Here is a 16,118-nt window from a genome sequence, read left to right as displayed (position 1 = left end):
GCACTATCTACTAATACCTCGGTGCTAAATCTTCTAACAAGCTCGCTGTTGCACACGGAATTGGCATTGTCGTGGAGAGACACAGAGTTTTTGGACACCGGACAAAAGACGCTTGCGAGAAGCAGAGGTTCGAGAAATTCACCAGATGGCGCCACCGAACTGACGCATGCAACAGCGCGTAGTCGGTTTTTGGTCGTCCCTGATTCATGGCCAACTTTGTGTTTCTCTGCACGTTTTTTTCTTCTTTTTGATCGTTCTTTGGAAGCAGTGCTGCCAACGAAAACTGTATGCAGAAATCTCTCGTTGGGGATGCGGTTTCGGCATCCTGAAGGCTCCACTCGGATTCTCCCGCACCGCACGCCCTACAGTGACGCAGCGTTTCAACTTCATCTCGTGCTCAGGAAGGATGTCCCCGGTGCAGCAATGGACGCTTGTTTTTGTTAGTTTTGGAGGAATTTTTGGGGCAGATTTTTGCTTGTCATCTACCGTTTCTCTTGTGTGACCCTTCTTTTTTTTTCGCCTGTTCGTTGTTCGTTACGCTACCACAATTCCAATTATGCGGCACTTAATCTCGGTTTCATAGGAACATCTAGACATGGAGCTTTTTTCTGTGAGGGGAGAATTTGAGCTTTGGAGGGTTCGCCAGTTTTTGTTGAGGTGACGCGGTTGGGATTTTTTATGCACGGGCAAACCAAATTGCTTTGACCGAGATTTAACAATCCGCGGCAAGGCTAGATCTTCTTCTCGCGAAGTCGGTGGTAAAAAAACAGCTTTGTGTTTGAAATGTAGACTTTTTGGCGTCCTGTTGACGGGGAATCCGGAAACGTACTCAGCACATTACTAGAAGGTTACTGAGGTTCGTTAGGATAATGGCTTTATGGTTGGTGTGAGCTATATCAATTATTGAAGATTTTGAGGACAGGTCGCTTGAGGAAAATCCTTGAAGTTCAATAGATTTTAAGAGGTTTTTTGTTTTAGTTCTCAAATAGGGCGATGCAAAATATCTCACTAAAGCTCTTGGTACATTCTTCATAGTCGGTCTCGTTTTCTTGATTGGTAGACCCAGCTCTAACTGTACCAGAGATCCTTGGTCTAGACAACAAATGATCTCTATTATCAATGGACGAACATCTCAGATACAAGATGTCCCTTTCTCCCTGTTAACAGTTACTCCAACACATTTATGTAAGCAATTGTTACAATATTGTTCCCGCAACACTACGGCCACAGTTGAGGCGTCATAATTACAAAGTCGACGCCACTCGATCAACGTCGTCAGCAAAGCAGAGTGGTCGGTTCGATTGTCTTTGCATTTCCACATGCCACCAACGCCAATGCTCAATGTCAACACGCTGTACGTGAATACATTCGCTGTGTGCACTGCAGTTTGCTCGTTTGTGACAAATCAATTATCTGGATAAAGTCCCCCAGACCCAGACACTTTCTCCAAGCTCTTAGCCCATGCGGTACGGATTTAACTCGGCCGGGTCGTAACCGTTCCTTTTAAGGACCGTCTTGCCGGAGGGCGCCACAAATCTGCGAGGGCGATAAAGTAACTCCATCTGTCAGTGGGGCCGATGATAATGGGCACGATCTCGCTCAACCGAGCTCGAGAGCGTTTGGACGTGCTGGGGCGAGAAAATCATTATCACACATTGTTTCATTTCGAAGCATTACTTTCCATTTGGAACGGGAATGGCATAATGATGGCCAAACGGGAGGGGCGGTGTACGTGTGGATCCCGAGAAGCCAACGCTTCTTAGCGCGACTGTACATTGTACTCGTTCCGGAGCAGTAAGTGCTCAAACAAAATCGAGTGCAACGAAAAGAACGGGGAAACACACAACTATTTTCTAAATTCTCCTATTCCCACATATTTCAAACAATCAACAAAATGGGCTAACGCTACCAATGCGCGAGGAATTTAAAGCCTAAACTATCGGACACGCGGCCTAATCCGGTACGGGCTGCCCGGACATTCGTTAATTGTGATGTGCTTAACAAATGGGATCAATTTATTTGCTGCTCGGTTCGCTAAAATTAATTACGGTCATTCATGGCCCTGTTGCGTTCTCCGGAGGGCAAACAGAAGAGGGAAAAAAAAAATCCCACACCACGCAAAACTTAACTGTCATTTCGCGCGCTAGTTTCGCGCTCAGTCTCTCGGTCTCCCCTAAGCCGTTGTCTTCATCGTTTTCCAGCGTCGAAAATAAAAGCGTGCAAATTATGCGTAACGCGCATGCAGAGGATGATAACATCGTGCGCGAAACCACGGTTTTATTCAACACACTTCATCCGTGAATGTTTTGACGTTTGAAATTACCTTTTTTTTTGTGCGCTTTCGCTGTGCCGTATAAATCCGGAACTGTGGCACGGTGGTCAGGTTGGCAAGCAGAAGAAAAAAGCAAACCCAAAGCCAACTTCTCCCATGTTGGACACATTACGATCGTACATGCGTTTCTGTGTGTAAACGGTCGAAGGTCGTTGCATGTGGTCGTTATGTCGTTGGAGTTTTTATTTTGTTGGTTTTGTTTCACTCTTGTCGAGATGCGTTGAGATAGCGCGTTGGTCGCACAATGTTATTAATGACTTCCTCTCGGCTGCTTGATGGGAGGAGGACCGTTTTCTTGTTTTGCGGAACGCGCTCTCTATTTCCATTCCCTTCCCGCGAGCTCAGGATGTCCTCCGACTACAACCGCTGTCAGAGGCACCACATACCGGAGATACTGATCTGTTTTGTAATCGCTCTTTCGATCCAAATTTGATGCAAATGCGACTGCCCCAGGATCTGATGAAGATCAATCGGTTTGGAACTGTATCGCGCCAAGCTTATAGGCCGGGGATGTCTTTTTATGGGACATTTTTAATGGCCCGTGGGGAGAGATCTGAAGGATGTGATTTATGGGATCGTCAATTCAAATAGCTTGAGCCTAAAAAAAATGAATTGGAAAAGAATGACCGATAAGTAGCGATAGGTTGGTTTGGTTGACTCATCAAGAGTTTAAGCGAATTGATGCGAATAAAAAATCGATTTCTAAAACAATAAAATCGAACGAGGCAAATTTTGAGCGTTGGCATGTTGTGATGGTTTAATGGCATATTTGCATACATTAGTTCGTGTCTGCTGCCCACCCGGGGTGGGCTTCAATTTGTGGCAATGGAGAAAGAAAATTTGCCAAAAGAATGAAAACGGATAAAATAATAAGCTTACGCAAAGCGATTTCAACTTACTGAAGGAATGTACAAAAAAAAAAATACTAATACAACAATGGAATGCTCAACGAAAAAGTCAAACAAAAGCACCAGTTAGAGTTGTGTGCTTATAATGTTCTAGGCTAATCACCAATCCATCATCAGCTCTTGCCACAATGGTAAAGCACAATGGGTCAGCTGAGTATAAATGGGTGGACATTCGATTTTTATCATCGATTATTAGCATTAATGCATAATACGTCGGGTCAGTCCAGTGGCCGAGGCGATAGGGGCGTCGGTCTTCCCACGGTAGGACCGGGGTTCAAATCCCATCCGGACTGTTCTCCCGTATGAAGGACTGACAATCCACCTACGTGGTGTCATTAAATATATAGTAGGGCAGAATGGCAGGTATGGCCTTTAGAGGTCGTTAGGCCAATAAGAGAGAGAAAGAGAGCATGATTCGTCCTATCTGTATTTAATTTAAATTGAAATTTTTCTTCAACTTATGCAAAATTTTCTACAATCGCCTCGAATGGCTGACAAATAGTGACCAATTTTTTTAATTCGCCAAAAATAACAGCAATTGGAAATTGAAGGATAAAAAACATATCTAAAGATGATAGGTATTTATTAATTTTTGTAATTTTTATAGATGTTTGACAATAAACTTAAGTATAGTAAAAAAAAATATGTTGATAATACTTCAGAAAAAAGGGCTAAAGTCTGAATAGATGCCCCACTCACTCACGGGCACTCATTTTTGCTACTGAGTTACGCAAAAAGGTATCTTTTTCAGACTTCTGATTATAATTATTTATTTATTAATAATTTATAATTATAATAAATTATTATAACAACAGTTTTTAACACTTTTGCTTAACTTTTACCTAAATTTAAGGTAACTCAGTAGCGAAGAGTGAGTGCCGTAAGTGTGAGGAGCATCTATTCAGACTTTAGCCGAGAAAAGCTTGTCAGCGAATTGTTAGAAGTTACTGCCTTCATAAAAATTTACTCAAAAATAGGTTTTTTCTATTCTATCTTAAATAGCCTATCACTTTCCAATTCGGCTGCTGGTATCTATCATCTTAATGGACAAAATGAAGTAAATGTCTTGATTATCATTTCAAAATTTACCGTTCGACATTTCGACACATTTTACTATCCAAATGTCCTCCCCACGCACCGTTGTGCAAAGGCATCGAATGACGTTAATCTAAACCATTTGTAGTTGGCAACTAGAGAGAAAAACAAAACCATACACACACCCTAAAACCGCGCCGGGTTCACTCATGGATTTGCTGGATTCCATTAGGCTTAAAAAGCAACAATGCCGCAAAAAAAAAAGAGTCATCAATTTGGACGATTCTTTCTGGCCCCAACCGACGACACCGACTCAAACCGAACGACTTGGCCTACATACGGGGTGACACGGTTGTGTCGAATTTCTTCGCAGGCCTTACACCACCATTAGCATACACTTAGCTGAGGTTCTGTGGGGCGGCGGTGGTTTAAGAACGCCTTCTTCTCCCCAGCAGATCACCGACAGCCAGCTTCCCGGCTTTTTTTTTTGCTCTTTTATAACGACAAACAAATTTACCAAGGATCGGTTTTCTTCCCGCCGGGGATAATTGCGGGGAGCGAACTCGAACGTCACCGGCCAGCCAAGTGACAGTGGCGGTAACTGATAGGTATCAGCTTTCTTGTTTGAAAATTTCACCCTGACAGGAGCATAAACACAGCCAACCAGCCAGCCAGTCAACCATCGTTTGCGTTCGCTCTGTTGGTTGCTGGTGGTTTTCGCATTCTTAACTGTAAGCGAAGTTGGTCGCAGTAAGAAATTCTCGCTCTCAATCAACTGCTGTAACGATCAATTAATTGCAAATTTATACAAACAAAATTCGCCTGCGCGTGTGAACAAATTTGTCACCCATGTGGTGTTGTTGTGCTGTGCGCGAGTTTGCAGAGAGCACCCCCAAAAGAGTAAGATAAGCCTCAAAGAAAGTCGTTCTGCGTCAGTTTTGATAACATCGTTTGAAGACGGACGGCGCCGTGCGAGTGAAAGTGGACGTGCCGGTATCGTTCGTTCCTTCTCGCTCGTGGATATTAAATAACACACACACACACCCATTTTTATTCGCGATATTCCGCTTACACCATGCTAACCATGTGCGGGAAGGAAAAAAAAACCCCTTTGGAGCTATTTTTGAACCGCGGGGCTGAACGAACACGCGAACTCGGCGAATCTTCTCGCCGCGTGCCCCAGGCTCGGACGGATGCCCTGGGACCGGAAAGAATAACAGTCTCGTTGTATGTTTACCGATGAAAAACAAGTAAAATCCGACCGTAAGGAAATGGTGGTCAAGTGAAAATCAAATGCGTTGGATTTTGACTGAACCCTCGCAAGCTCTTCATCGAGGTTTGTCCTGGTTTTGATCGATTCTTTGAGCAGTGGGATTTTTTTGCTTCTGTTGCGCTCTAGTAATTAAAAATAGCATTCACATTCGATTCGTAGGGAAGCAGGAACTGAAGCAGGAAAAAAGAAGAGTTTTGATCGATGCCAGTCAATGTTTTGAAAGAGTTGTGAAGTTAATGCTGATAGCGATATCCAGCAGCGCGCCATGTTTATGAGCATTTCGGTTGAAAAATAACAGTCCCAGGTTTGACGTAGAATTCGGATCAGTGTCGAGTGAATGACTCTTCACAAAAAAAAGGAAACTCAAACAATCGAATCTCTTTCGTCATTTTTCTTATCGAAATTCTACGAAGCACCAGGTGACTCCATTGGAGGGCCAACACAGAGGAGAGTGGCCCATTTTTATCAGGTGCTTCTGCAACTTACACACCCGCTTAAGTGACGGAAGTGCATCACCTACGGTCAATCGCGCCTGGGCCACTTAAGCGGCCACATAAACCAATCGGGTCGCCCCGCGGTGCATGTAGCCGCAAGTGCGTACGATTATGCAACCGAGAGAGGCTTGACACACAGCACGGCCCCCGTGTCCAGGCAGTTGGCACACATTTTACTGATGGAAATAAATATTGTTCCAACAGCGTTGCATCTTCGTTTGAAGTTGCATTCCGCTCGGCGAAGGGCAAGCAGCTGCAGATTACGACAAAGTGCATAAGACGGGAGAGCGAGAGGGCTCAGTGTTAGCTAATTTGCATGTTACACGATTACGACGGTTCAATTCGGGCGCCATTTTGTGTGCATTACATCCGTCAGAGTGTGTGCGCACTAAAACTAATGACTAATTCCAGCATCTTACTGCCGCGTGGTGTACGTGACAAATTGCACGTCTTGACACTTGTGCTGTTTAGTCTACTTTGCAGGGAATGGCTGAAGACAGTAAAGCAAACAAAAAAATCAAAACAAAAAACAATCAGCCTATCACCTTTTCCATTATATACACACACACACGCCGAGAAGCACAGCGTGACCTTACTCTTGAGACATCGAACATCCTGACATTGCCGATCCGAGGACTCGGGAAGCGCTTCCATACTCTCATTATTTATACTTTGCCCAACCTTATCGCTCGTTCGGTTCGCACCGGAGAAGAGTACCCGAAATCGCCATCCGGTTATCACCGTTAAGAGTCCGCATAAGTAATCCGAAACAGAAGAATAGAATGGGGACGGAAGAAATGGTTGCGCTCCGCACTAAAGTCTAAAGTCTACCACCGTGGTGGATATCAACCCACTGACCAAGGATCGTCTTTTACCTAGATCAAAATCGGGACCGTCTTCTGTGTGTGACCTGAGTGTTTAAGTAATGAGGCCCATCTGGGCCGACGGGTCGATGCCAATCTCGCGCCGTCTGGCTGGTGAAGATGTCGGCAACGCAGTCGACGACCGGTTGTCTGAGGGGTCGGTGGGTTCTACTTAGTTGCAAATGCGGTGCGCGCTATCTGCCATCGTTAAGTGGCGCTTTAAATAGTACTAGTTGCGTGTACAGACCTAATTGATTTAGGGAATCAATCATTAACTCTGTTTATGGTTGGCTTTACTCAACAAACAAGATTAGGTTTGATGCAAATAAGATATTCCCAGATGAAGATCTTATCTCGAGTATGATTCAATCGAAAAAAAGTAACCTACTCTGAGGCATTGTTTGTGTGTTGACTACTGTCTTCTATTCACAAACAAAAACGATACCAGACAATTTGTAACTCATTTCCTTTCTAGTAGATGCAGGTCCCTTTTTGCTTATTGAATTTATTACAAAGCACCAGATAGCCAAAAGAAGGGAAACGACAAGCAAAAAAAAAAACAAATACAAAAAGCAATCAAATTCCATTTTGACAGCTCCCCGCGACGCCCATATGTCAAAACGGAGTCGAAAAAAAAAACAAGTAGTGTTCATACGTCAAAACACTCGGACAAATAAGCTAACTACTGCCAACAAGCGACAGAGAGGGAGAGAGAGAGAGAGATGGAAACCAAAAGGCAAGCAATTTAGACCACAAACCGTGTGCCCCAAAGCGACGGGGGACACGCTTATCAGCATCTTATGATCTCTCCGTAGTCATAAATTTCTTATTCATTGTCTTCGATAAGCTCTGCGCTCTGAGCGACCCGGGAGAATGCGACCAGATGTTGATCAAGGCAAGGGCTTAGAGTACCTAAAAACAAAACAAAAAATTGCACGCCCATCAGAGTCTGGCAGTACGTGGATAAAGGTGTGGTTCGGTGAGCGAGTCTCAGGAAAAAACCCGATAGCGCACGCAGGGCGTCGGGACGACCTCTTTCAGAAGCTCGAGTGTGCTAATCTTCGAGACACGATCTTGTCGATCGTGCAGCCGCTTGCAAGGCAGGCAGGAGCCTTACGGGAGAAGGGCGGACATTCGACCGGGCAGGCTTGTGGGTGGTGAAAGACACACATACGCACGCACACACACATGAGCGCGATTTATGTTCTTGAAGCTCTCGTTGCGGCTCGGTTGTCTGCCGTCTGCCCCGGTGCTAATAGCCATCAACCTAATTTGATTTGATCGAGCAGTCGACGGTTAGAGAGGGAGACGAGTTTAGAAGCAAGTGAAAATGAAACGAAAGGAGACGTGGGGGGGAGGGGGGGGGGAAGAGGTGGCGAGTTGATGTGTTGAGAATGCTAATAGAAAATGTTTCTCGTCTCATCGACGCGAAGAAAATCACCTCCTGGGGCGGCCATCAGCAGAACAGTGTCGCGTAGGAGGCATACTTGTGCGAAGGCGAAATGGTTGGTTGGCCTCTACGTGTGTGTGTGCGCGAAACGTGGTCTGTGTTTGTCACGACACTGTGGTCTGTGATTCGAGCGATCTACTCCAAGTGATCTGTGATCCTTTTCTTTCCCTTCATTATCACCATTTTACTGAGTCTTCATTGTGTGCTGAGGAACGCCAACAGGTACATCATGACCCGGCCTCTGTATCAGGTGTCTTGATCTTTGCCCCCCGTCGCATTCCACACTATTAGCCTCCAACTCAATCGACAGCTGTCAAGGCGTTTTAAGCGTTCGGCACTCGGCATGACACTTCGCTGGGTAATTTGATTCTAATAGTGCCGTTGTACAACTCGCACTCCTCCCTTCGAATGCAACGATCACGTGTTCGGTTCATCACATCCAGCTCCCACCGATGCATCCACTGATGATTGAAACAAATATGAAATAGATTGATGGAAGTTGAACCTCAGATCACACAGTGCAGTTTCATTGAGAAACCTAGTCTTGAGGCACGGCCGGTGGGGTCCACACTTCCGAACCATCAAGTGGCCGGCTCGTTGAGGTATTCCAAGAACGAGGTTTTATGGTTCGATCGGTTATTGAGGAGGTGTATAAAAGTAAATGCCTCATTGCGACACCTCTTTCGAGGTGCTAGATGTACACCAAGTCATGAAGGCTCTTTAGAGCGCTCATTATTATTAAGTGATCTTGTTTACTGCTGTGATCTTTATGTTCCAGAACCCCGTGAACTGTCTGCATTCTTGGATAATATTTGGATTCCTGAAACCTCTCCAGCTCCATAATCTTGGCATGTGTTTTAAGAGTCTTTAAGAGGTGTTGCACGAGTCAGTAAAGAAGCTGTCTTAATCAATTCTTCAAAGAGATAATCCTACGGATCAAACTCCCTACCAAGCGGGCAACCCGGCTCTAAATGGCAAACATCGAGTGAATTTGCATCTTTCCTGCCACACCGCTAGAACAGCACAGTTCGTCCTCCAAGGTGTCCCATAAAGTGTGTTACTTTATGTGCCACTTTATGTAGCCGGAGGCGCAATCTTCTCGCCTCACCATTATCATTTGCGGCTGTGCGACTCGCTCAGCAGCAGCAGCAGCAGCAGCGGCAGGAGACTCAGGAGCGTGTGTGTGTGTGTTTTAAACGATCCGCACAGCGCATCCCTGACGAAGACGGGGAGACCCGAGAGGATGCCGGCGTGGATGCGTTTTATTAATATGATTTTAATTCCAACACTTCCAGTGCGCCGGATGCTGGCTGTGAGCTGACCCAGTGCCTCTCGCCACTCCCGAAGATGCAAATTTATGCAATTCATTTACACAATGTGTCTGTGTGTGTGTGTGAGGATGCACTTTCGGTGGCTTATGAAGGTTTGCTTTACATTCAGTCAATGTTTTGCTTTCGGTTGATTCCGCCCGCGGGGACCGACCGGGGGTGAATGCAGCTAATGAATATGACCTAGGCGCTAACACTTTATGTGCCTTGCCTACCCCCCCTATGAGGGAGGGTTACAAGGTGCGTGAAGACCGGCGTGGATAATTAGGGAAGCGATGTGAAGGGAAACAGTCCCCGAGTTACGAGGTCCGTCTGGGGTTTTGTTTAAATGACAACAAATGGATTACAGTGTAGCAAATCGTATGATTAGGCGAATCCCCGGAACCGAGGGGGAGTGTACATGGATGTTGAGCTGGACTCTGGACCTGGGAAATTAGAGTCCCCAGTTAGCGTCATTTAGCCGCTATTAGTTCGATCGCAGCTGTCAAAATCACCGGAAACGAAGGATTAACGATGCAATTTACACTTTCAAGGTGTGTGCGTCCTCCTTGTTGTTGGCAATTTGGCAACAGTAGCAATAAATTCTTCCCCATTCCAGAAAGAGAACTCCGGGATAAGCTTCAACCCACACACACACACACCAGCTTGCTGAAGATCAGTATTAAGCGATCTGTTTATGTTCGTTCGTCGAATCGGCTCGACTTAATCCTTCACTCGATTCCTTCACGTCAGATTGCGTTGCTACAAAGTAAAATTAATTATCCTTTCCCGGTGGTAGGTACGGACCGAGCCTTCGCTCCCCCCGTTCGGTGTGGTGGATCATAAATCTGGGAACACTCGAACTCGCCAAAAGGTGAACCGTTCTCAGATTCCATTTCGGTTCCTCGCGAAAAGACCAGTTTTTTTTTGCGGTTGGGATTTGAGATTTTTGGCGAACTTGTCAAGAGGCGTTCGCAACACCCACGACATCCAGCAACACTTTGTGGACCTCCTTTTTTGCGGCAGTGTTGCCTCGGATGTATCCTGCATCGGTGTGTGTGGACCAAAGAGTGAACTTTAGCACACATATAATCACTGCACGTGACCCTCTTTTTTGCCACGGCCCGACCATCTTATGGTGTACCGACACGCAATTGGACCATCTCCAATGAGCTATAATTTTGTATTTGTTTCTCACACGGGGCGGAAAAGTGCCGGAAAAGTGCCGCGCTGGGCAGTGGTCCAAGTGGCTATCACATACACACACACACACAGCCACACATCGACTCACGGCGTCACGCCACATTGCCAAAAACATGCAACAAATGTGTGTGCCTTTTTCTCGAGGAGTATGAGGGCGCTGAGGTCCTGCTACTTGGTCGAAGAAAATGGCAGCAAATAGTGTTCGCTTCATTAAGTGTCAAATGTTCTAATTCGTGAATTATGAGACCTCTCGGCGTGCGAAAGGATGCCTGAAATGCAATATGTAACCACCTGTTGTCACTACTGCCGTCGTCGTCGTCGTCGTTGGCGTTGCAGAGCCGTTGCATTCACTTCCGGAACGTGCGCGGCTGTGTTGCGTTTGTCGGTTTTCCTTCAGGCGTGCTAATCCTAGCGCATTGATGCTCGCCGTCGCCTGATTCGGTTCATTTGCGTTTATCCCTTTTCGCCTTTTCACCACTTTTATCACTTTTGTGTTATTTTGCACTCGTTTTGCTTCGCTCTTTTTCTTTTCCTAATGCTTCTCTTCTTAACTTCTTATATTAATCACTTTCTAAACACACCAAAAACACATTGAAACCATTTTCCCACTTACACTACTGCGTAACATTTGCTTGCATATGAACCCACTTTTACCGAATGCACTTGCTGCTGGTAATTCTGCGTTGGCCGGCAGTGACGTTTTCACTGAGTGTTGCGAATCGCTGAAGAGAAAAATAGGGGGGGAAAAAGGATAAGAAATTTCCACACACTGCTGCTGCTGCTGCATCGACACGAGTTCCAGCACGAAGTTCCGGCACGAAGCGAGAATCGAAAGCCACGCTTTGCCGAAGCCAAAAGGGTGCAGAAAAACCGGAAGCGAGCGGGGAAACCCCGGGAAGGAAACCGAGGAAAACCAATTGTGTTTTTCCTTCGGTGGCGCCGGTCAGTCCAGAGCCGAACTCACGGCCCGCTGCCGGCGGCGGTCAGTCGAACGTTTTCCACCGCACCCCTTACACGGGTCGAGTTGAGAGGGGGAGGGTGAGGGGGGGGGGTTTGTGTTGTTTTTCACCCGGTGTGAGTGCCAGAATTAGCATGGCACCGGGAGGGATTTTCCAGCCTTTCTTTCCCCACTCGACCGCTGCTTGTCCCATCGAGTGGAAAACTCAACACTCGAAGACCGGTTTTTCTTCTTTTTCTTTTTTGCTTCGCGGAACTCAAACGGTTGAACTTTTTGGAGCACTTGGAACACGGTCACAAAATATACACACGCATACACACACATTACCACACATATGCCCACACACGGTTGAAAGGATGTTATGGCCGACTGCGATTAAGAAGGATTTGTGATGCGGAAAATCCGATTTTTTTTTGAGAAGATGGTAAAGAACAAGAAAATGCACCCGGCTTCCAATTGTCCTTGGTGTTCCTTAAATACCTTAAATCATTTTGTAAAAAAAATCACTGTTTTAAATTTAAAAATACCACAACAAAAAGGCGTTGTTATGCAGATTTAAACATTTTCTTTACCACTCGGGTCACGTGTGTTATCACTTTTGCTTATGTTGCTTTTGGATTTTAGTGTAAATATTTATCAAAATCACAACCAAAAACCAATCACAAAACACTAAAATGCACTTCTTGTTTAGCTGGATTAACACTTTTTAATTAAAAGACAAATCTCTTTTTCATATTGATCAACCAATTGATGCTTTAATCGCAAATCACTTTTCCGCCTCAGTGTGTGTGTGTGTGCATATGTGTTTTCTTCCCCTGTTTCCTGCTTTTCGCTGCCGGTGGTGAAGGAAATCGGATCGGTTGCTTAAGCTGCAAATCTTCACAACCATCTCTCGACATCTTCATTCTTCCCCGAATTCCAACTTATTTCCGAAGCAATTGTTTGTGCAGAAATTGTTTGAATTTTCCTCGCGAACGTGTCCGTGTGTTTACCAGTTGCGTGTGCGTTGATGTGTGTGTGTGTACGTGCGTGCTTTTCTTTCCCCTTTTCTTCCCCCTGTTTTCACAGTTTCCGCGCACCTACACTGTCCCACCTGAAGCGTCCGTTTTGCGCTGCCGGTTCGCTGCCGATGGTGGTGGCGGTGTTGTCGTGTGATAAACGTGAATTTTCCGGCGCTTTTCCGTCGCGTTTCGTCGGCGCGTTGCATCGAGCGCACAACAGGGACACGTTGTTGGCGTACGGGTTTCGTTTGGGGTTTCGCGCGACAAAGCTCGCGATCCGGTCACTGCCGTCATGTGCGGTCCGTTTCGTGTGCGATTGTAAACTGCGGGCTCGGCGCGCTCGTTCGGCTTTCCGTCGCTTCGCGTTCAACGCGCGCGGCCACACGACCACGCTTGTACGGCTGTCGTCCGCTTGGTCGTGTGTGCGAGCGAGCATGAGCAAATGGATGGGCGGGTGGGGTGCTGTGTGAGCGTTGAATGCGGTTCTCGGGTCGAGTTTTCGATGCGTGTTGGCGGCCACTCACGGCCCGTATGCAGGGTTCGACGCTAGTGTCTTTTGAGTGGCGGAATGAGTAGCGTAACTCAAATCTGTCACGATGCTTATGTGCTAACTGATGGTTTTAACCGATTTTAAATGTTTTTTTAAATAATCTGTTATAAAAATTTTAATCCATCAAGGTTTTTGCTCATATTGCTTATGCGAGGGGCACCTTATGGTGAATTTTTCATGAACAAAAACGAAACTAGCCCCGCGAATCTCTGTATTATTTTTAAATATTTCTTAACTAAACGGCTTCCTAAATCATTCTGGACTAGACTTTTTTTTTCTTTGGCCCCACAACCACTTCGCCCGATCGTCTGTCAATCTAATATGCCGGCCTATCGGACGGGTCACTGCCATCGCCTCATTTGAGTTTGAGCCTACTAATCCACCTCTGTTCATGTGAAAGGCCTTTATTGGTTGAGTCGACCGATGCCGATGCCTAGCGAGTCTAGTTCGCTGCACGATGGTGAGAACTCCGTACGGCTCGTAGAACTCATCATTGTAGTTTTTTTCTCGATTGTTTTTCCTTACATACGGGCCCAAAATCTTTCTGGATTTTTCTTTTCTCATGTGAACGAATGTCAACATCAACTTATTATTTAAAGAGGTGAACGAGGTCTCGAAGGCCCAAAGCGTTTAGAATAAATGAAATAAAATAAAAGCCAAACCAAGTTGATATTCGCGATGCTCACTCATGGCTGCCCTTTTTCCCAAGCGAACCCTGCACGCGACACTCCACGTTGATAGTGAGAGGGCCCACGTTGGATCCCGCGAATTGGAACCCGCTCGGGTGGCTAAAAATAGCACCCCCAAGTGTTGTCATCATCATACCGTCGGGATTGGTGCAAAATGGCGTCATACTCGACGCCGATTGGTTCGTTTGCCATTTTTGCCGGCTTTTCGTACCGTATGCTTGGGAAGCACAGTACAGCCGCGTCCCGTGTACCGTCCACTACCCTGCTGCTGTTTGAATTCGTCCGGCAGCTGTGTAGGGGTAGTAGCAGCAGGCCCGCGAAACGTGGTCCGCGGTTCGCGCACCTCCTTCGAAGCCACCATGCCGTTTGATAGTGAAATCGTTTGCACCGACCACCAGCGATTTCGCGCGATGATCGTGTCAGTAAACAAAAAAAAAAAACAACCGTCGACGCGTCGAGAAAATAGACGCGTGAGCACGTGAGAGCGCACTATGCTAGTCGGCCGGCACACACATACAGTGGGGATCGCTTTTTATCGTGATCTGTTTATCTGGAGCTATCGGCCCGATCGCGGCAGGCAATGGTGAGAACTTTTCCCACTTTCATAAGCGTATCGGTTGGCTCCATGGAGTTGATTAAAAATATGTTATCACTCATTTGAAAATGTGGGTTACTAGTACTTCAATTTATAAAAATGAAAGAGAAGTTTGCTGTCACGTCAAAAAACCCTACCTCAGGATAAAGGTTGGATACCGACTGTATTTGTCAGTCACCACACGGACTGGCTTCTCGTTTTCTCTTGCTCACGCGTACGAAGCAGCTGATTCTCCCGCAGAAGGAGTGACAGCTTGGCTGCTAGTACACGCCTGACGTGACCCACACAAGCTCACTGACCACTAGAGTAAATACCGGCCGATCGGGCCAAGATCCGGTCGGATTTGCACGCGTGCTTCCGATACACACGCATACACGGCCGGACCAGGTCGTGGCAGGTCGCCCACACCCACATTTGCCACAGTGCGGTGTGGTGAGTGCTTTTTTGTTATTGTTATTTTTAATTCGATTCACTGTTGGCATTCGTTCGTTTGGGAAGGGTACGCACACACAGAGATCAGATCACGCAGAGAAGCTGCCGGAGACGCACAAGTCACAGGAAACCATGGCTTTCGGGTACTCATAATTGTAATGAGTGTCCTCACCGTACGATAATTTGCGCTTCGGGATGATAATATCGGAACCTATTCGAACCTACCGATATCTGTTCTAGATGGTTCGGGCGCGTATGACCGATCGCATTGTTGTTGGAAGAGGAGACTATTGGTTTCACAACGCTTTTTGTCACAATATGTGTCTAAACGATCGATAGCGATGCCCACCGAGGGTAACAACACAGTAACCGGAGACAGAATCGATTCTGCCGTCACGTAGCGATGAGTTCCTTCGCTTAGCAACAGATGGTTGCGGGTGTCGTCCTGCCAGTAATCCCCCATCGCAACTTTATTTCAAATCAATTTTTCATACAAAATCCTTTCCACTCTCTCTCTCTCTCCTCGGGTCGGATACGGCGAGGCAGAGGACGAAATGGATTTCAGTGCGGCTACTCCAAACATTGTTACACTGTTCCCTGTTTTCATTTACATATGCTCCTGCTTCTTTCCCACACCCTCCCGAACGTTCAATCTTTCCCATCACACTTTTGCCCACATACTGTTTGCTTCCTCCCGAATAATTCGGTTCACGTATAAAGGAGGCTGTGGGGAGAGCTTGATGTGATTTTTGGTGTAGTGTTTTTTTTTCTTCTTTCCGTTGCTCCCTTTTATCGTTTTGTTGGCCAAGTTTTTGATCTTCACAAACGGCGTTCGTGTGGGATGGAAGAAGTGAGTTGTATTTATTTTTTTGTTGCTGGTTGGTTGGTTCTTTTGGCTACAGCTTCCTTACCCGCAAACCACTGATGATTGAATGTGAGTTTAAGGCACATTTAGAAGCGCGGGTTTTTTTTTTGCTAGCCGGTTTGTTGTTGTGCCAAGTTTGTGTGTGTGTGTGTGTGTGTGTGTG

General features: G+C 46.2%; 1 protein-coding gene across 14 annotated transcripts in view; it reads right to left on the bottom strand.

Moving 5' to 3' along the window:
* Positions 1-16,118, bottom strand: part of LOC118505665 (activating transcription factor 3-like) — a 78,630-nt gene that overhangs the window by 47,117 nt on the left and 15,395 nt on the right. The window contains exons 1-2 of one of the 14 annotated variants that reach the window (XM_036041779.1): positions 12,903-13,262; positions 11,157-11,587 (exon numbers count right to left, since the gene is read on the bottom strand). The exons of 2 other annotated variants lie outside the window; for them this stretch is intronic. The gene's annotated coding sequence lies outside the window, so the exon portion shown is untranslated. Of the gene's footprint in view, positions 1-11,156; positions 11,588-12,902; positions 13,263-16,118 lie in introns of those variants that run through there. 11 more of the 14 variants (XM_036041784.1, XM_036041789.1, XM_036041787.1 and 8 more) reach the window with 11 other exon arrangements.

This window comes from Anopheles stephensi, chromosome 2 (genome assembly GCF_013141755.1).
Source record: "Anopheles stephensi strain Indian chromosome 2, UCI_ANSTEP_V1.0, whole genome shotgun sequence".
In the NCBI taxonomy this organism is placed as follows: domain Eukaryota; kingdom Metazoa; phylum Arthropoda; class Insecta; order Diptera; family Culicidae; genus Anopheles; species Anopheles stephensi.
This window is presented reverse-complemented; position numbering and strand designations above follow the sequence as displayed.